The sequence below is a fragment of the Dermacentor albipictus genome, chromosome 9 (genome assembly GCF_038994185.2).
Source record: "Dermacentor albipictus isolate Rhodes 1998 colony chromosome 9, USDA_Dalb.pri_finalv2, whole genome shotgun sequence".
NCBI classification, from domain to species: Eukaryota; Metazoa; Arthropoda; class Arachnida; order Ixodida; family Ixodidae; genus Dermacentor; species Dermacentor albipictus.
Genome location: NC_091829.1, coordinates 103,901,661 through 103,923,683, shown reverse-complemented (window position 1 = coordinate 103,923,683; position 22,023 = coordinate 103,901,661). Strand labels below are relative to the sequence as shown.

Here is a 22,023-nt window from a genome sequence, read left to right as displayed (position 1 = left end):
CGCCGTCCATGCTGCCGCCTCAACTGTGATTGCGGCGCACGCGAGCTCTCGTTTTCAGTCTTCCGACATGTTATCAGGCATGCGACGCTGCTGGCGAAGCGAGTGGAGGCGAGCGCAAGGACGAGAAACACGGTGTGACGTCATACCAAACGGTGGAAGCCAAGGCGCGGCGCTGCGCAGCGCTGGAACACCTGTGGCTCGGTGCCATTGGTGGCGCATGCGCAGTAGTGACTAGGGAGCGAGAGAGGGAGAGAGAAAGAGAGAAATATCCGCGGCGAGGCGCGCGTTGTGACGTGAGGCGCCTCCTCGGAGCACCGCCACGGTGAAATCGGAAGTTCGCGGACAGTAAAGCTTTCGCTGTAAAAGCTGTGGTGTGGCAAAACAGGCTGGTTGTGAAGGCGCCTCAGCTCAGTTGGCTTCCACACCGCAGACAGGCGCGCCCAAAGGTCGATGCCATGAAAGGGGACGAAGAGCACACTCTTCTTCTGGTCCGCCATTAAAGAGACAGCGTGATTTTAGCCAGCCTCTATCTTTGACTTACGTTACGATATCTGCAAAATAAATGCATAATTGGTCAAATTAACACACGCAATCAATATAATAGCACAATACATTATTGGTAGCGATGTGTAGACAGGCATAAGCTAGCTAAATATCTTAGCAAACCGAATGCAGCAGCCGAGCCAAAGGATGCTTAGACATTGGAAGACAATTATAATAATTTACGTAGCATTCATTATTTTGTTAATGCTCGTGAAGCGAGTTGCATGAAAGTAAACATGCCAAGGTAATTATGACCAGCTCTGTGAGAAAATGTTCAGTTTTTTTTTCTCACCCCGCAGTGCCTGGACACTGTCAGGCCCGCTATTTCGGACTCGCTTTATTTAAACGATCGGGCTTGACAGGGACGTTCTTGATGAGTAATGCTTCAAGAGACGCAAACGCCTGTCCATGACCATCTCTTATTACGCGCAAACGTAACTGGCCAGCCAGTGAAATCGGCGAACGTCTGTTTGAAGCTGCGAAGCACGTGAACAAGGAAGGTACCTGGAGGTGAAGAGAATAGGCGCGCTAAGTTACCTTCGAGCTGTCTGTCGCTTCAGCGCAAACTTAGCGGCGACAACACAGCATCCATGCAGCTACGAGCCGTCGGCGCCGTTGGCACACCTGCATTCTGCAGGGTGCCATCAAGATAATGCGCGCGAGGCCGTGTAAGACGCAGTTGCTGCCCGAATACAGCGCCACACCACCCGTACCTCCCCTCACCCCTAAATCCCCTTAAACTGCGTAAAATAGTGCCACGCTTTGAAGAATGCCGCCTCCTCCTCGCGCGCTCTGGCTGATGCCGACGCCTCGTCGCTATTGGCCTATAGCATCACGTAGACCCTCGCGCCGGGCGTCAACGCCATTTTTGCTCGAGACGCATCTACGGAGTGGCGGGGAGCGCATATTGGCGCCGTTGCTACGCTCGAGCAGTGTAGTCGGCGCCACGGTTGCGGAGGGAGCGTGATAGAGGAGAGTCGAGGCGGAGTGAAGGCGGAGGAGGAGAGTGCCACCAGTTTACGAAGTTTAACTGGCTTTACTCACCCCGGGACCACGCGCGCAACGGAAGTCAGCGCGTTGCCTCCCCGCTTTCTTCTTTTGCGCACGTGAGATCGAGCCGCGATCGTAAGCTTCCCGTCGCACGCTTTCACTCGCACATGCAGCACGAGGCGCGCGGGGCAATGTTTCGCCCATTGGCCTTCATACAGAACACCGAGGTGACGACGAGTGCAGAAACTCTCCTGGAGTGTCCATGTAATTGCTCTCGCAAGGAACAGCAACCATACGCTTGCGCGTAACCCGCATTCACAAAATAAAACGTCCGTGTAATTTTCATGTGCCTCTGCAGCAGAGCTACGCAAACTGTGGTCTAGAAAAAGCAGCGTGCTACAAACACCGAGATCCAATAGCGCAGCGGATGCTTATCATGTATGATTTGAATTTTGCTGCTTCGTATAAGAGCACGATCAGGGGTAAATAGACATGCGAAATGTGAACATGCGCGTATGCTTATGAACGGAACAGTCATTCACTGCTGCTTTTCAGGACATCCCAGCCTGAGGCCTGGCCAACACATTTGTCGTCAGCAGAAGTGTCAGTACCTTAGTCGTCGGCGGAGCCAACCTTCTTCGATGTTGGGCAACGTGAAGACTTTCTTATGGCGCACGCTGTACCTGCAAACGATAAGCCGCCACTTCTTTAACACGGGGATCGAGATTCTATTAGTGGGTTTCATGGCTTTGCACCTAGTGCGCCACGCACCAGCAAGGATTCCGCTCAGCAATGATTCCGGGGAGGTGGACGCCAGTTCTGTTTTGGTGCCGCTTGTATTGACGGACATTGTGTACTCACCGAAGAGTGACTACAACGATGAGCTGATGCGTGCCGTGGGCGACGAGCTATCCAGCCGTCATACGCAGGGTAAGTTGTGTTGGCTTGTTTTCTGTTCTAAGCGCATGCGGCCGTGTCTAGGCGCACGGAGGCAATTTATAGACATCATCGCATAAGCGGAAGCTTTGCTTGTTTGAAGGCCACGTAGGAACGAAATTGATTAGAAGTGAGCATGTCGTCTACTATAAAGGTAAACAGAAAGTAAGGACGACACGGCACGGTCGCCGGCTGCCGACTGAATGGTTATTGCCACAATCAAAATCGCTGTAAGAAACTGTTAGCAATAAATTTTCAGCTGTGAGTCAAAGCTTTAACGTGATCGTCCTTCCTTTGTGTTGAGCCTGATTTCTTCCTGCCATACGCAGACATGCAATTATGCTGACTCGCCTGAGTTGACATGCACGGCTTAAACTCACGGAGCGGCTCAGCGAGGCGGGGGCGCACCACCAAAACTTACGGGGTAGCACGGCTGCCGTATCGTTACCATCAGAAATACATGGACAAACATTCACGCGTAGGCACGTATGCATACATACATACATACATACATGCATGCATACATGCATGCATACATACATACATACATACATACATACATACATACATACATACATACATACTTACATACATACATACACATACATACATACATATATGCATGCATACATGCATACATACATGCATGCATACATACATGCATACATACATGCATGCATACATACATGCATGCATGCATGCATACATACATACATACATACATACATACATACATACATACATACATGCATACATACATACATACATACATACATACATACATACATACATACATACATACATACATACATACATACATACACACATGCATGCATACATACATACATACATACATACATACATACATACATACATACATACATACATACATACATACATACATACATACATACATGCTGTCCGGTAGCAGTCATGGTGAAGAACACAGTAGCAAAGCTGTGAATGCAGAAACTAAATTTTGTTTGGTGAACCTATGCCTAGAAAAGCAAGTAAAATTTCAAGTACAACGATAGCGCTGAACACAGTCGGCAATTGTCGAAATCTGATCTGCGGGTCAAGCGCGTCGAATTTTATTCATGGCTCATTGAATGCTCTGGCGGCCGCGTGCCTACAAAAGCAGCCACTTCGGCTGCACTACCTTTCGGCAGAGCTTTCGTTTCAGCGAAGCCGGCGAGGTAGTCGGTTTCTAGGACAATCCATTTATTTCCAGTTGTTGCCGTTGAAAATGGTCCCAACAAATCCATTCCAATTTACGAAAGTGGTGGCAACGAAGTTCGACAGGCTATAGTAATTCCGATGGCCATGTCGGGAGTGTCTTGCGTCGCTGGCAGTCCGGGCATGTCTTTAGGTAAGGGGTGACGTCACCAGTCACGTGCGGCTCATAGTGCTATTGTAAGCTAGCATGCGGGAAAATCCGAGGTCCTCGGCTGTCTGATCGTCGTGCAGAGCGTGCATGACTTCTGATCAGAGTGCTGCGGGCACAACGAGAAGATAGTTCGCGCGGACCGCGTAAAAGTTATCTTTTACGAGGATGTCGTTGTGTAAACGAAGACAGTCCATGCCGAAATACCATAAGGACAAGGTTGGTTTTTCCTTCTGAGTACTCTACAAGGCTTCGTAACTCCGGGTCTATTTGTTGCGGTTCGATGAAGTCGTTTGTAGTTATTGTTCCTAAGAAGGCGTCATCGTCCAGTTCCTCTTGAGGGGCGGGTCAATAGCGGCGTGAGACAGGCAGTCGGCATAAGAATTATTCCGTCCAGACTTACAGACATGTTGATGTCGAATTCCTGGAGTCAGAGACTCCATCAGGCTAGGCCACCTGAAGGATTCTTTAAGTTCGCCAGCCAACGCGAGTCGTGGCCGGTCGCTTACTACTTTAAAGTTCCTGCCGTATATTCAAGGCTGAAATTTCGCTGTAGCCCCGTTGATTCCAAGGCACTCTATGTCGTAGAATAATTCGCTTCAGCTATTGACAGCGGCCGACTAGCGCAAGTTATGACTCTTTCAACTCCGTCCTTCTTTTGAGCTAGCACGGCATCGAGGCCCAAGCTACTTGTGTCGGTGTGGATTTCCGTCTCGGGTTCTTCTTCTAAGTGTAAAAGTACCGGCGGTGACTGTAGGCATTGTTTCGGCTCCTCGCATGCATCATCTTGGTGTGTTTCCGCTTTAAAGTATACGTCGGCCTTCGTTGGATGAGTTGATGGTTCCGCGATCCTTGAAATGTCTCTTACAAAGTGCCTGCAATCGCACGCAAACCAAGGAACCTACACTCTGCCTTTTTGTCGACGGGCCGTGGGAACTTCGTGATAGCAGCTGTCTCCTGCCAGTCGGGACAGACTCCAGACGTGCTGAAGACATGGCGAAGGAACAGCTCTTCGTAAGCGAAACGACACTCTTCTGGTTTAAGTGCGAGTCATATGATTTGATCCCCTCTAGTGCTGTTTGAAGGCGCCTCAGGTTATCTTCGAAATTTGTGGCAAAGGATAGACAGTGTCATCCCAGTAGACGAGAGAAGCTTGCCACTTCAGTCCTGCCATGACTGTGTTCATCACACGCTGAAACGTCGCCGCCGCAATGTCCGAATGGCAATACCTTGAACTCGAAAAGGCAGTGTGGCCTGATAAACGCGGTCTTCTCTCGATTTCTTTCGTCGACTTCAGTTCGCCAATGGCCAGATGCATCGAGGAAAAGTATTTAGCATTGCAGAGCCAGATATAATGCGTCATCTATTCGTTGAAGGGGGGTATACGTCCTTCCCTATTTTGTTCGAGCGGTGGGCGATAATCGACACAGAAGCACAGAGTTCAATCTTTATTCACTAACGCCACATGAGGCGCCCACGGGCTTTGCGATGGCTCGCTGATGTCGTGGAGCAGCATTTCGTCTACTTGCCGCCTTATGGCCTCTCGTTCTCGGGTGAACACTTGGTAAGGCCTCTGGCACAGTGGTCGAGCAAATTTTTCGGTTACTACGGAATGCTGCGCAACTGGTGTTTGCCGGATCCTAGACGACGTAGAAAAGCAGGCTTTGTGTCGTCGGAAAAGACTTTCGAGCTATTGTTGCTTACTCATCGGAGGATTGGATTTAGGTCGAAGACTTTTCCAGGAACTATGGTCGTCGAAGTAGAAGCAGCAGAATCCGTGATGACAAAGGCATTGCTGGTTTCCACAGCTTCCTCGAGGTATGTGGTACTCGTGCCCTCATTGGTTTGTTTGTACTGCTGGCTGAAGTTTGCGAGAATCGCTGTCCTTGCTTCAGTCGAGCAATTCCTATTGCTACGCAAATTTCACGGTCTAGCAGTAGATGTTCGTCGCTCTCTACAACGCTATGAATGCGCGTGCTTCGGCTCCGGGGGAAATTATCATAATGGAGTGAGGTGGAATGCTGACTTGATCGCCCGGCACACTAAAGGCATGGTGAACCAGAGACCTCCAGCGGTGGCGCTTGGTCTTCGGATAGCAATGTCGACTTGGTGCTCAGGTTGACGATAATTACACCTACACCGTGTTGGTACAGAAAGTCCATGCCGAGAATTATGTTCACTAGAATTGTTGGAGAACAATGAAGGCTGCAGGATAGGTCCTGTTATGAACGGCAATTCTTGCCATGCAGATTCTGGTTGGCGTTATTAGGTGTCTTCCAGATGTCCGGATTTGAGGGCGTCCCAGAGGAGTCTTCACTTTCTTCAACTTGGGGATGAGTGATCCACTAATGACGAAGTAGTCGCCTCCTGTGTCAACAAAACAGTGACTTCGTGGCCGTCGAGAGCACGTCGAGATCAGTGCTTCTCCGTCTTGAATTGCAGTTAGGTCGAAGCGTCGGTTGACGGCTTTGTCGCATTGTCCTGCTGTCACGGCTCGTATTCAGGTCTACTGCAGGCGGCACAGTCTTGGCGTCGAGGCTTCGCCTGGTCAGCGGCGTCTCGTTGTTCCATCGTCGAGTTAGGTCTTTAAGCGTCGTCGTTAGCGGCGGAGGATTTTCGGCATTTAGACGAACAGCAAATGCACCTCCATGGGTTGGTGCGTTTAGGTTTCCGCTATGGGCTAACTGACCGGCCGTGACTTGGACGAGTGTACGGTGGTTGGTGCTGCGGTGAAAGCTAGCGGCAAGGTTACGGTGAACGGGCAGATCGTCGCGGTCTCCACTCAGTAGCTGCCAGGTAGTCTGCGATGTCCCGTGGTCGTTGCCCTCGTCGCGAGCATGGCGCGTTCATGCTGAATCCTCGTAATCTGACGGTATGGGTATCGGCAGTATATATGCCGGCTTTTACAGAAAGGCAGCAGAGCTGGCGGTGGTGAGGAGCGGGCTATACGCCTGTCTTCCTAGGGAAGCTGCCATGGGTGACGGGAGAGCGTGCTGGTGGTGCCGGTGGGCGGTGGAGTTGCAGAGTCGCGGTGCTGGAGGGGGCACCCAGGGGGAGCCTGGCGACGGGCGACGGCGACGTATGTCATCGGTTCCGGCTGGGGCTACGGTGATTGCGCCTGCACCTTAAGGAACTCCAAGTCATCGCTAAACTTATTCTTTGACGATGTCAGCAAATAAGGACACTTGAGGCTGCGACCTTGGAAAAGCTTCTATAGTTTCTCCTGAAAGAGCGCTCTAAGGGTCTCGCATAAGTCATCGCGATCGAATGCGCGCACATCGGTGCACTTTGCGGTCAGCGCTGAGCGCTTGTATTGCCTTGCCCGCATATCGAGTGTCTTCTCAGTGGTTCTCGCTTCAGAAGCAAATTCACCAATGCTCTTGGGCAGGTTGCGTATCAATCCGAGAAAAGCTCTGGCTTGATACCGCTCATCAATTGCCAAACTTTTTCCTCTTCGGGCATGTTGGGGTCAGTGTGTCTGAACAGGCGAGTTATCTCCTCCGTGAAAAGTGATGGTCTCGTCGAGTAGTTGCATTCGGGCTTCTAGCTGAGCTTCGGCCCTTTCTTTTCTCACGATGCTCGTGAACGTGTTCAAGAAGGTTAGGGTTGACTCTCCAATTTTGATATGGCATAGCCTGTCGTTGTAGTTCCAGTTGAACGCAGCGACACTTTCGTAGCTTTCCAGCAAGCCTTCCGGGTCTTCCAATGATGATTTGGAGAAGGTCGTTGTCTCCATAGGCTATTGCAGCACTATAGCGGACGCTTAGGCCGGCGTTGTGGTTGGTGACTTGGCCTCGATTCCTGTCGCCTTTTCGGGAAGGGGTCCGTATTCCGGTAGCATCCTTGCAGCTTGCGGCTAGCTCGCTGGCTCTTGGCGACATTGGTGTTGTCTTGGTCGTTCTGGCTTGGATCGCAGCTTTGCGGGAGCGCTCAGTAGATCAACGCACAAGCACCTCCACCAGACGTCACGGCAAAGAACACAGTAGGAAAACCGTGAATGACGCATCTACCTTTTGATTTGGGGGAACTTGTGCCTACAAAAGGAAGTGACACTCGAAGCACAACAACTGCGGTGAAGACATTAGGCGATCGTCGAAATCTGATCTGCCGGTCAAGCGCATCTACTTTTATTCAAGACTCGTCGAACGTTTCAGGGTAATCGCTGGTGCCCGCGTTCTTTCCAGAAATTTCTACAAAATTCGTGTCGCGGACGCCATCGGATTATCCAAGGTTTGGCGAAAACACACAAAACAGATAGAATCAAAGCTAACGTTCGAGTAATCTCCAAATCATGCAGGCGAGTCTTCCGCTGCACGATAGCGGTTAACATTTGTTAAGTAATAAAAAGCGGTCGCTGAAGAAAGTTAAAGAAGTACGCGTGTCAGTACATACATACATACTTACATACGTCGTCGTCATCATCATTATCATAGCCGTCGTCATGTCGCCGTCATCTTCAGCAGCTGAAGCAGCCTGGTTTCGCCGACTGCAGGGTAAAGACTTCTCCCATACTCCTCCAACTACACTGGTTATGTGCTAATTGTGGCCATGTTGTCACTGCAAACTCCTTAATCTCATCCGCCCACCTAACTTTCTGCCGCCCCTTGCTACACGTCCCTTGCCTTGGAATTCATTCCGTAAACCTTAATGATCATCGGTTATCTTCCCTCCTCATTACATGTCCTGCCCATGCCCATTTCTTTTCCATGAGAGTGGCTTGTTGGGCTAGTATGTACATGATTATACTAGATTGCCAGCAAACTTGAAAGTAGAAAGTCGAGAAGCAGACATAGGCAGAGGCATAAGGTGGCTGGACTAACAACTGAACTTCATTCATGAAAACGGGAAGCAGGAATGGGAGCTGATTGAAGCCTATCGCATCTATAAACTTGGCCCCAAGAAGTGTGAAAGCACGCCATCTGTGTTTCTTACCAAGTAAGAGCTCTTATTTCTTGATAAGTGTAGACATGTAGAGATAAGGTGCTGACCGCGTTTTTGTTTTGTTGTGCCTTGCGCATGTTCAGTACGAACTTGGGGGACATCGTTTTCATGAATGAAGTTCGTTGTTAGTCCAGCCACCTTACTGTATCTTTGTCTATGTCTGCTTCTCGATTTTTCCTACTTTCCAGTTTGCTAGCATTCTCCGAATATAACGATTTCCTTTTAATTTCAACTAAGATGTCATTAACTCGCATTTGTTCCCTCACGTTCCCCCCATCATTCTTCTTTCCATAGCTCGTTGCGTCGTCCTCAATTTAAGTCGAACTCGTTTCGTAAGCCTCCAGGTTTCTGCCCCGTACGTGAGTACCGGTAACACAAAGCAGTTATACACTTTTCTCTTGAGGGATAGTGGCAACCTGTTGTTCATAATCTGAGAATGCCTGCCAAACGCACCCAGCCCGTTCTCATTCTTCTGATTATTTCAGTCTCATGATCCGGATCCGCGGTCACTACCTACCCTAAGTAGATGTATTCCCTTACCACTTCCAGAGCCTCGCTACCTATTGTAAACTGGTGTTCTCTTCCGAGACTGTTAAACAATACTTTAGTTTTCTGCAGGTTAACTTTTAAGGCCCATGCTTCTGCTTTGCCTCTCCAGGTCAGTGAGCATGCATTGCAATTGGTCCTCTGAGTTACTAAGCAAGGCAATATCATCAGCGAATCGCAAGTTACGAAGTATTCTCCATTAACGCTTATCCTCAATTCTTCCCAATCCAGGTTTCTGAATACCTCCTGTAAACACGCTGTGAATAGCATTGGAGAGATTGTATCTCCCTGCCTGACGCTTTTCTTCATTGGGAATTTGTTGCTTTCTTTATGGAGGACTAGGGTGACTGTGGAGCCGGTGTACATATCTTTCAGCATTTTCACATATTGCTCGTCTACAACCTCATTCCGTAATGCCTCCATGACTGCTGAGGTTTCGACTGAATCAAACGATTTCTCGTTATCAGTGATAGCTATATATATGGGTAGGTTATATTTCGCACATTTCTCTATCACCTGATAGTGTGAATATGGTCTATCGTTGAGTAGCTTTTACGAAATGCTGCCTGGTCCTTTGGTTGACAGAAGTCTAAGGTGTGCCTGATTCTATTTGCGATAACCTTAGTAAATACTTTTTAGGCAAAGGGCAGTAATAAAAGTTACTCAATAAAAAATAAAAGTTACTCAATCAATCAAAGGGCAGTAAGCTGATCGGTCTATAATTTTTCAAGTCTTTGGCGTCCCCTTTCTTATGGATTAGGATTATGTTGGTGTTCTTCCAGGATTCCGGTACGCTCGAGGTCATGAGTGTTGTGTTATCATCGCCTCTAGAGTGATAGCAGCGGCGCGACTATCGCGACAGCTTGGTATGTGAGCCCAGTCATGTGGCCACCGGGCTGCACTCCACTACGAGCCATCTTGGAATGAAGCACGTTTGGTTTTGCTTACGCCTCCTTCCTTCGGCTGCGGTTTCCCCGCGAGAAAACACTACATTGTCGATGCGGATGGGATTCTGACCAATTCTGCGGCAAGCTGACATGGCAAGGGAAGGTCCGGCAGCGGCGGGTGCAGCGGCGGAAATCGTGGGTCTACTGGGACACGTCGAGCCCTTTGACGAGTCCTCAAGGGACTGGCCGTCGTACGAGGAACGCTTGTCGTCGTTTCTTCAGGTCAACCGTATCCCCGAGGATGACAAGGTAGACGCTTTTTTGAGTCTCATAGGTCCAAAGACGTACAGTCTTCTCAAGTCGTTGACCGCGCCGCTATTGCCGTCAGCTAAAGGTTTCGAGTCCTTAAAGAGGCTTCTTGGTGACCATTTGTCACCGAAGCCGTCGGGAATCAGCGAACGCGCAAAATTTCACAAAAGAACACAACTTGAGACTGAATCAATTTCGGAATATGTTGCGCAGTTGCGGAAATTGGCAGAGACATGCGAATTTGAATCCGCTTTTGATCAGCCGTTGCGGGACCGTTTTGTCTGCGGTCGGTGCCAAAAAGATATAAAGCGCGTTTTATTTACGGGGAATAACAAGCTAACCTTCCAGAAACCCGTAGAACGTGCGCTAGCCATGGAAGCGGCGAAAAAGTGCGTTGAAGAAGTGCACGCGTCGGCAACGAGCTTATCAGATATTCATAAAGTCTGAGCGGTTGGAGAAACTGATATGACGCAAGGAAATTGCTATCAATGCGAATCTGCGAAACATTCTAGCAGAGTGTGCCCGCACGTTGCGCCCATTTGTTTCAAATGTGATAAGAAAGGGCACATTCAAAGAATGTGCCAAGCTAACAAGAAGAGAACGACGAAGGAAGCGCGTCGATACGCGACGAAGGGGTTGAGTCCCGTTCAAGCTTCTGCTAGCGTGAAGGGAATTGTTTCGTCTGGTATAGAGCCGATAAAAATTTCAGTGCAAGACGCACCCTTGAAAATGGAGTTGGATACGGGGGCTACTGTGTCCGTAATGTCTTTGGATCAGTTTCATCAAATGTTTCCCTCAATTAAGGTTGTGCTAACGACGCTGAAGCTGCGGACGTTCGATGGAGCCATCATCCAGCCTTTCGTAGGTGCTCACGTTGCCCTGCAATACGGAGAGCAGAGGGCCCAGCTGCCTTTTTACATCACGAGATAAAAGGTACCCCCTCTGCTTGGTCGACAATGCTTGCAAGCCATCCAACTCGACTAGAGACGTATGTTCAAGCTCAACGCTATTCCCAGGTGGGACGATTCTGCATGTTCCAGACTCCGCGCTCTTCTAGACAGGTACCAGAGTTTGTTTCAGGACGAACTGGGGACAATTACAGAAGGAAGAGCGACATTGTCCCTGAAAGAAGGTAGCGTGCCAAAACTTATGAAGGCAAGAAGTGTGCCCTTGACATTGCAACCAGCAGTCGAGGCCGAGCTTAAAATTTGGAGGACATGGGACCCATTTCGCCAGTCGGGACAAGTGACTACGCCACACCAGTTGTGCCGGTAGTAAAGAAGGACGGTGGCATAAGACTATGCAGCGGTTATATATTACCACCCTAAACCCCTGTCTTGAAACTGATCGCTATCCACTCCCGACAATCGACGAGTTGTTCACAGCGCTCGCAGGTGGCAAAGAATTTTCTAAAACTGACCTAAATCGAGCCAATCCATCAGAGACATCAGCTCCGCAAAGGTGCTACCCGTCAAAACAACGCTGTCCACCCGAGCGATACTAAGCCCGTTCTTTAACTATTGTATAAAGCTACAATGCACCCTCTAAAATAAAGAGGGAGGATTGTTCTGTTATCGTCGCCGCTAGAGCGATAGCGGCGGTGCGTGTGCCGACTATCGCGACAGCTTGTTATATTAGCCGACTCATGTGGCCACCTGGCTGCATTCCACTACGAGCCGTCATGGAATGAAGCACGTTTGATTTTGCTTACGCCTTCTTCCTTCGGCTGCAGTTCCCCCCCGCGAAAACACTACCATGGGGCATTGCATATACAGGGTGACCAGGGTGCAGCATGCGGTGGTGGCGTAGAGGTAGGGCATCCGACTCGTGTGCAAAGAGGACCGTGGTTCGAATCCCAGTGCCGCGCAATTTTCCACCGGATTAAAAGAAATCGCGTGTTAATAAAATTGCATGAACAGGCCTGGAGTGCGGCCTCATCCTGGTGACCAGAAGCGGTAGTGCATTCCCTCACCAGAGCAGGATTGGCCACCCTGGAGAAGTACTTGGCCACAACCTCCTATATGAATACAACTGTCACACATACATGGTTTCTCAGCTAACTTTGGCCAATTAACAAAGATGCAAACAAACCGCAGTATTGTTCTCAGCCATATGGAGCACGTCATATATTTGTCAATCCTGCAAGCCGGGTAATTAACAAAGCTTGCTTAATGAAATTTTTAAATATCAACTCTAGCAAAAGAACGTCAGTACAAAAGTTGTAGCACTTGTTGAGCAAGATATTATTATTTCATCTATGCTAACGACGACCCTGCTTAATTTTTTCAGCCTTTCCTTAAATTGCGCCAAACTGAAAGATTACCACGTGACTGCCGGCTAATGCGCCGCGCTTTTACTTCCCTCAAATGTAAGTTGAACCAATTAGTAAAAGCTGGCTCCGCGCACAGAGGTCGATTGAACAGGCTGTTGGTGATGGCGGAGGACCGTAGGCTGCAAGGCTTTCAGCCTCGGTTTCAGCCTCGGCCCCTCCATCGGCTTTCTTCATTGCCCCGAAAAGAAAAGAAAAAAAATCGCAGTGGCTTCGCTAGGCTATGCCAGGATATACGTAGCGAAAGCTAGGGCATAGCATGGCTAGCCTTGGTTCATTTTGAATGCAAGTCCAGGTTAGTCTGGTTGTCTAGCTATGTTGCGGCGTTTAGTCAGTCGTTCGGCGCGCTGTTCGTCTGTTTCCTGGGCGATTCGTTTCCTCTTCATCTCGTTCCGATGGCGATTCCTGGTCTCTTCCTGCTGATCGCAATTGCCGCCGTCCATAATACCGCCTCAACTGTGCTTGCGGCGCACGCAAGCTCGCCTTTTCAATCCTCCGACATGTTATCAGGCATGCGACGCAGCTGGCGAAGCGAGCGGAGGCGAGCGCAACCACGAGGAAGGTGTGTGACGTCTTACTAAACGGCGGTGGCCAAAACGCGCTGCGCAACAGCGCGCGTTTTGGCCACCTGTGGCTCGGACACCTGTGGCTCGATCCTACTAGTGGCGCATGCACAGTAGTGACTAAGGAGCGAGAGAGAGAGACAGAAATATTCGCGGCGAGGTGCACGTTGTGACGCCATGCGCCTCCTCGGTGCACCGCCAAGGCGAAATCGCAAGTTCTTGGCCAGTAAAGCTTTCGCTTTAAAAAAGAAATACCTGCGCTACGTCAAATGCCTCCGCCCTCGCATCGCAGCCGCTTTTTCATTGAAGACTTTCTTTCTCAAAACAGTATGCCTCATTTTGTCGCTTAATACCTATCGCAGTCGCCGACAGCCTCTTCAATTGGTTTCTGTGCAGTGAGCGGTCCTTGCTATAGTCGCGGACCACATTCTGTGGCTATCAAGAGAAGACTGCGGTTGCGCGTCTGCTGCGCACTGGTTACCACGCCAAGCTGTCCGGCAGCGTTTGAGAGCGCTTTTGGCAGCTCGGGACAGGCGCCGGATCGACGCGGCTTCACGTGCGCGACGGTACGGCGTTTATCCCGACGCAGAAGGGAAAAGCCGCAAAATAAGTAACTCTTTACACTCAGGACTTTAGACTGACTCCATCCAAATAACTGAAATTTATTAGCCCGACGTTTCGGAGCCCATTCGGCTCCTTCAGGGGGTTGTTCTTCGGGGGGTGGCGGTGTGCCGCTATTAAAGCCTCTTTTGTAAAGAAAGGACGGGGAGCACTGGAGGTGTGGAGACACTTCACAGACGGAATGGTGGGGGGAAACAAAAGGAAAGGGGGGGGGCGTTGTTGACGGCTCCCGTGGTGCTGGGATTACCAGTGCTGGGGAGAGTGCTCGCGAGGGTGCCCTTGATGGGAGGCGGGGGGAGAGGGCTGTGGGGGAGGTTACAGGGTCGCGCCGACGTTTTTTTTTTGTTGGTGAAACAAGCGGGAGTCTTCCTGGCTGTGCGTCCTTTTCTTTTTATCGGCGCCGTTAAGAGCGGCATCCAGCAACTAGACCCCAAAGTGCGGAAACAGGTCAGACTGAGAGCAATCGGCATAATAAGGTCCAATAACAACCGCAGAAGAGAACTCAACTTATCTTCCGACGAAATAAGAGCAGCGAGAACACTGAAAGAAGATACAAGCATTGTAATCCTACCGGTGGACAAGGGGAACTCAACCGTTGCTTTGAATATAAAGGACTACGATGAAAAGGGGTCCGCCCTACTTGACAGCCAAGATTACGACAGTCTAAAGGAGGACCCCACTACGAGAACCCAGTCTGTGCTGAAGAAGACGCTGATCGAAATATTCCGCAACCATCCAAACTCTCGAAATCTCTGCCAAAATTTAATGTGTCGTATCGCATCCGCCCCAGCTTTCTACGGCTTGCCAAAATTCCATAAACCCGGAATCTCCTTACGACCAATCGTAGACTTCTCGTGTTCCCCACTACGATAACTATCCACTTACTTGTATCAGATCATACACCACTCACCGGAAGGACAGCATCGTACGTGCGCGACTCTGAGAATTCCATCAAACTCACATCAAAAGTACGTATCGAAGATAATGAATGTCTTGTCTCTTTTGATGTAATCTCTCTGTTCACAAGAGTACCCATTAAGTTGGCTGTGTCCGCAACTAGGGATGCCCTGGAACTCGACTATATGCTCAGCGAGAGAAGCCCTGTGAGCGTAGACGAGATCTGCCGCCTTCTCGAACTGTGCCTGTCCAACACCTATTTCACCTTCCAGGGCAGCTACTAAAAAAAGGGTTAAAGTAACTGCTATGGGGGCCTCGATTTCCGTTGTCATGGCTAACTTGAGTGTGGAGAGCATCGAGGAGAGAGCTTTAAATGCTTTTTCCCTGAAGCCAAGAGTCTTCCTCAGGTACGTGAATGATTGATTTTGCATCGTGAAGACGAGCCAAATCGAAAACTTGCAGAAACATTTAAACTCCATAGACCCGGATATACAGTTCACATATGAGCGCGAACAGAACGGGTCACTCCCATTCTTAGATGTACAAGTTACACGAAAAGACGGCATTCTAAAATTTTCAGTCTACCGAAAACCACCCCACAGGCCGCTATCTTCATTTCCAATCCGACCATCCGGCAAAGCACAAGGCGTCTGTTGTAAATTCTTTATTCAAACGAGCTGAAACTCATTCCTCATCGGAATCGGATCAAAAGAAAGAACAGAGAACGGTTCTCAACGAACTTAAGAGGAATGGCTACACAGAGGACTTCATTCGAAAAAAAAACTAGACAACGAAAAAGAAGCGAAATGCGGGACCTTCGGCCGTTGACTTCCCCCAACCCCAGAAGCAAGTGTCCATCCCGTACGTCAGAGGTACCAGCTCAGCCGAATATTAAAAAAAGAAGGCCTGAAAATGGTGCACAAACCAATAAACACTTTCGATATCCTCCTCCCTAAACCAAAAGATCGTCCACCTAAAGAAAAAGCTCAAGGCGTCGTCTACAAAATCAGTCGTGCCGACTGTCCGGCGTCGTACTTCGGGGAAACCAAAAATCTAAAAGAAAGGATCAGACAACACGAGAACGACGTCAGAACATTCAACCGTATTCGCAGCGCTGTCGCTGAACACTCTGAAAACGCCGACCACAATATAGCTTTCCAGGAAACTGAAATCCTTCAAACAGACACGAACTGGCGAAAGAGACTACTACTGGAGTCATGGCACATTCAGAATACGCGGAATAACATGAACCGCGTGAAGGGCAACCTACCCTCGGTGTGTGTCCATGGCATTGGTGACATGACGAAAAGAAGAAAAGGACGCACAGCCAGGTAGACTCCCGCTTGTTTCACCAACACAAAAACGTCGGCGCGACCCTGTAACCTCCCCCCCCCTGCCCCCCCCCCCCCCACCTGTCATCAAGAGCACCCTCGCGAGCACTCTCCCCAGCACCGGTCATCCCAGCACCACGGAAGCCGTCAACAACGCCCCCCCCCTTTCCTTTTGTTTCCCCCCACCTTTCCGTCTGTGAAGTGTCTCCCCACCTCCCGTGCTCCCCCTCCTCTCTTTAGAAAAGACGCTTTAAAAGCGGCACACCGCCACCCCCCGAAGAACAACCCCCTGAAGAAGGAGCCGAATGGACTCCGAAACGTCACGCTAATAAAATTCAGTTATTTGGTTGGAGTCAGTCTCAAGTCCTAATCAATTTCCCCACCAGACAGGCAATTCTGTCGAAAACCCGCCGTGGTTGCTCAGTGGCTATGGTGCTGGGCTGCTGAGCACGAGGTCGCGGGATCGAATCCCGGCCACGGCGGCCGCATTTCGATGTGTGCGAAACGCGAAAACACCCGTGTGCTTAGATTTAGGTGCACGTTAAAGAACCCCAGGTGGTCAAAATTTCCGGAGTCCTCCACTACGGCGTGCCTCATAATCAGAAAGTGGTTTTGGCACGTAAAACCCCAAATATTATTATTATTAATTCTGTCGAAATGTTTAGCTTCAACGCTTTACACTCAGTGATGTGTTCAGTCTTACTTTTGCGAATAATTTGTTTTTCTCTTCTCAAGCCTAGACTAACATGGATTACAACGCGATACTTTTTCCATAAGCGCTCTCAGTTGAATACGCTTTGCCTCCGTAGAGCTTCCGTTCAGAGCGACAGAAAGTTGTCCGCAAGTATAATTCGTTTAACTTACATTGTTTGAGGGCACTAAAAGCGCGGCGCGTTAAGCGGCAGTGAAGCGGTATTTTTTTTTTTAATTTGGCGCACTTTAAAGAAAGGCTGTAACAAAACTTAGCAGGGCTATTGGCATAGTTGAAATAATCCGATGTTTCCGAACGAGCGCTACAACTTTTTTACTGAAGAGTTTTCGCTAGAGTGAATATTTCACAAGTTAATTAAGCAAACTTTGTTAATTTCCCAGCCTGACGGATTGATTGAAAAAATATCATGACGTGGTAATTCGACACACGTAGCGCGTATGTTCTTTAAAAGAAAAATACTTGGCCCAAGTTAGCTGAAATACCCTGTATATAAATATATACGGACAACCTTGGTGAATACTTGGGAGCACCCCCGACACGAGCAAAGGGAGACCGCTAGGAGCACTGCTAGAAATTTCAGGTCGCTGGCTTGAAGCGTGCCTCATAATCAGACCGTGGTTCTGCAACGTAAAACCCCCTAATGTATAATTTTGGATTGTTTTGGAGCCTAGCTAAAGAAACAAACAGGCAAGGTTCGTGGGAAGTAAGCCCTGGCAACCACGAGATGGGCGAGCGGGAAGCCCTTTGCAGCCGAGCATGCTGACAGTATGAAAAAAAGAAAAGAACAGTAGAGCGATGGTGCGAGCCGACCAGTGTGATGGCATCCCTGTAACTGCCTCACAATGTAAACAAAGCCTTAAAATGCCCGATATCAACGCAGGGCCCATTTTCGAGTAATGAAAGGGCAGATTCGTCCCCGAATGGTAGGCGAGGAGGGGTCAGAGGATGTTGCCTTGCCGAGGGTAGCTGGGTTATGTCACGATTCTGCCTGTCGTCTTCGCCCATCAAACAAACTCTGAAGAAGTGCTTTGACGGCCTCTCATGTGAAAAGAACGTCTTATTTTCAACAAGCAGCTCCAGCGAGATTCTGAAAGCGTTGGCGACCAGCATGCTATTAGCGTCTCCGCTATGTATTGAGAGTATTTCAAAGGGTACAATTCTCGAAACGCGAAGTTTCCGGTTGTCTAATTGCTGACCGCAACCCAGACCAAGGGATGACAGCGACGTTCCTAACAAGGTTCACAACTACCAATCGCATCAACGACATCTTGTAAAGTGAACTTACGCAGCGTTTTTTTTTGGGCTGCGCGCTTAATATTACGTTTGTCATTTTGTTACGAAGTTAACTTGTTTAAAGGGAGACTTCAAACTGCAGCATTTTGATTTCGTCTATTTGGTGATGGGGAAGAAACAAGAACACGTCTTTCGCTCAGAGAGATTTGTAAAGTTCACCAAGTTTTACTTTACTACTATTTCAATTCGGTTGTCATAAAATTTCAAGCCGTAGGCCGCGCATTTCGCAGTTGTGACAGCGAAAAAAAATTATGCTTACACTGTAGTAGGCGCGGACACTCATATGAGCAAGCCGGTATGCATGTCTCTATGACAAATCAATGTGACATGTATACTTATTTTTGATAAATCAAGTTTTGTGAGAATTCAGGGTGCTCTGCAAGGTCACCTAAACAGCATTGTTCCGTACCATTTACGAGATGAGTGTATTTGCTCACAACACCTGCTAGTGTTGGTTCGTTGTGATAATGTATCCTGAAGTCTGCTCGTCCTCTAAGCAACTGTTGGCGACGAGGTTACCTGGCTATACTTTAATAACATGTCATACCTACACGTCTGCCTAATCATCATCCTGGGCACCAAACACTCAGACGGTAAACAGTGCAGGTAACAGTTATAGTTAAAGGAGCGGACAGATTCGCTGTCTAAAAACCAAATTCCTATGCTTGCGAAATTAAGGCACATAATGCAAAAGCACAACGCTGTCTAAAAGTGCACGACGGACTGGCAGGAATACGAAGTGAAAGCAAAATAATGCAGCCCGACTGGCAATTACGGTACGTTCACACTTGGCCTTCTTTCGCCCCAGAGAAAGCCGAAAGTTATTCCGCTTCAGCGGAGCCTGCAATTGCACGAAAACTTCGAGTGATAAATTGAATATTGTGGTCAGAGTGTCAGTGGGAATGGTCTTTGAAGCAGTAAAGAATTACCCTTTGCTTTACCTTAGAATTCGCTGCCTCTACGAGCACACGTTTTAAGGGCCTGGGAATCAGCAGAAGGTGCGACAGCGAAGCTTTACCGTACTCCAACTTTTCCGATTCGGCAGAACTGGCCGAATTCACTACCGCCGCTTCCTGGGCGTCCAGTTGTTTAGCTGCACCTAGTGCATCTCTAGAAAATAACTGTTGTAAAGGGGGTTTTATTCGGGTCGTAGAGGAGCAGCGACCAACGCGGCAACAGCAGGTAGGGCGCAGCCAGTGAGCGAACAGGGTACGAGCCACGCGATGGCAATGGGGCTTTTCAGCCTGCCGATCTTCTTCGTCACAATCACCCCCGGAATTGAAGAGTAGCCATCCTGGCGACCTAGGAAGAGGTGGGCGGATCGTAGTACTGCTTCAGCCGGTCAATGTGTACAGTCTCTCGCCCTCGTCGACGGAGATCGGGAGATGGCGATACGGGTTCGACCACGTAGTTCACTGGTGATGTTGTGCAACCACGCGGTAGGGCCCGTGGTACTTCGGGAGGAGCTTGGACGAAAGGCCAGGAGCAGCAACAGGTGGGACCCAAAGCCACACGAGTGAGTCGACGGGGAAGGGGTGAGGGGGAGGATTGAGGTCATGGCGCTCTTTTTGGCGGCACTGTTGAACAGACGTCAAAGAACGGGCCAGTTGTCGGCATTTCTCGGCGTGCTGAGCAATCGCAAAAACAGGTGAGCATTCAGCAGAGTCCGGCCGGTACGGGAGAACAGTATCAATGGTGCTAGTGGGATGGCGGCCGTAAAGCAGGAAGAATGGCGAGAATCTAGTAGTGGCTTGAGAGGCAGTGTTATATGCGTAAGTGACGAACGGAAGTACAAGATCCCAGTTGGAGTGGTCAGATGCAACATACATTGATAGCATGTCACCAAGAGTTCTGTTGAATCGTTCGGTTAAGCCATTGGTCTGTGGATGATAAGCAGTAGTAGTGCGGTGAATAATTTGGCATTCAGATAGGAGTGACTGCAGGACGTCTGAGAGGAATACGCGGCCCCGATCGCTCAACAGTTCGCGAGAGGCGCCATGGCGGAGAACGAAGTTGTTTAGTATGAACGAGGCGATGTCTTTTGCTGATGCAGCAGGCAAGGCGGCGGTTTCGGCATACCGTGTCAGGTGATCGACGGCCACAACAATCCATCGGTTGCCAGCGCCAGTAGATGGAAGAGGTCCATATATATCAATGCCGACGCGGTCGAATGGTTCAGCTGGGCAGGGAAGTGGTTGAAGAGGTGCGGTGGAGAGATGCGGGACACATTTGCGTCGCTGGCAGGCAATGCAGGAGCGCACGTATTTGTGGACGAAGGTGTACATCCCTCGCCAATAATATCGTAGGCGAAGCCGTGCGTAAGTTTTTGACACTCCGCCGTGACCACACTGCGGGTCAGAATGAAAAGCGGAGCATAAATCTTGTCGTAGGTGGCGAGGCACTACTAAGAGCCATTTGCGGCCGTCATTTTGGTTGTTGCGGTAGTATAAAAGTCCGTCGCAGATTGTGAAATGCTGCGCATGTCGGCGTAACGCTCGAGGTGCCGAAGTTGCCGGAGGATTTGATAAAAAGTCGAATATCATGACGATCCATGGGTCTTTTCGTTGCTCCGATGCCATGTCCAGGATGTCAAGTGGTGAGATGTCATGTCTATAAGTAGAAGGGCTGCTGTCTGAAGTAACTGGGGAGCGCGAGAGGGCATCGGCGTCAGAGTGTTTGCGTCCAGAACGATAGACGACTCGGATATCGTATTCCTGGATTCGGAGGGCCCACCGAGCGAGGCAGCCCGACGGGTCTTTTAGGTTGGACAACCAGCAAAGAGCGTGATGATCCGTCACCACGTCGAAGCGTCGACCGTAGAGATATGGACGAAATTTTTGAAGAGCCCATACGATAGCTAGGCACTCTTTTTCCGTGACTGAGTAATTGGCCTCAGGTTTCGTGAGGGCACGACTAGCATAAGCGACGACGTATTCGGCATTAGTGTTCTTGCGTTGTGCGAGCACGACACCAAGGCCGACACCACTGGCGTCAGTGTGAAGTTCTGTAGGTGCGCTTGGATCAAAATGGCGCAAGACTGGTGGAGACGTGAGGAGGTGACGAAGAGTCGTAAAGGCATCATCAGAGGCTTCCGACCAACCAGAAAGTTCATTGTCGCCTTGAAGAAGTTGGTTAAGTGGTGCGATCACTGTAGCGAAATTGCGAACGAAACGTCAAAAATAGGAGCATAGGCCAATGAAGCTGCGCAGTGCTTTCAAATTAGTGGGCTTCGGAAATTCGGATACGGCGCGAAGTTTATCAGGATCAGGAAGAATGCCTTCTTTGGAGACAACGTGGCCTAATATAGTCAGTTTTCGAGCTGCAAATCGGCACTTTCTTAAGTTAAGCTGGAGACCAGCATTCCGGAGAGAGGTCAAAACTTGATGTAAACGCCGAAGATGGGTCGGAAAATCAGGGGAAAAGACGACAACGTCGTCGAGGTAGCAGAGGCAAGTATGCCACTTTAGGCCACGTAGGATGCCGTCCATCATGCGTTCGAAGGTGGCGGGTGCATTGCACAGACCGAACGGCATCACAGTGAATTCATACAAGCCATCTGGTGTTACAAATGCGGTTTTAGAACAGTCAGCGTCCGCCATGGGCACCTGCCAGTAGCCAGAGCGGAGATCTAAGGAGGAAAAGAACTCCGCTCCTTGCAAACAGTCAAGTGCGTCGTCAATACGTGGCAACGGGTATACATCCTTTCGGGTAATCTTCTTAAGCCTTCGATAGTCGACGCAA

General features: G+C 49.4%; 1 protein-coding gene across 1 annotated transcript in view; it reads left to right on the top strand.

Annotated features, from left to right (window-relative positions):
• The window catches only part of LOC139049599 (phospholipid-transporting ATPase ABCA3-like), a 344,592-nt gene that overhangs the window by 18,129 nt on the left and 304,440 nt on the right, over nucleotides 1-22,023 (top strand). Inside the window, exon 2 of the transcript XR_011508412.1 lies at nucleotides 2,089-2,463. The gene's annotated coding sequence lies outside the window, so the exon portion shown is untranslated. The remainder of the gene's footprint in view (nucleotides 1-2,088; nucleotides 2,464-22,023) is intronic.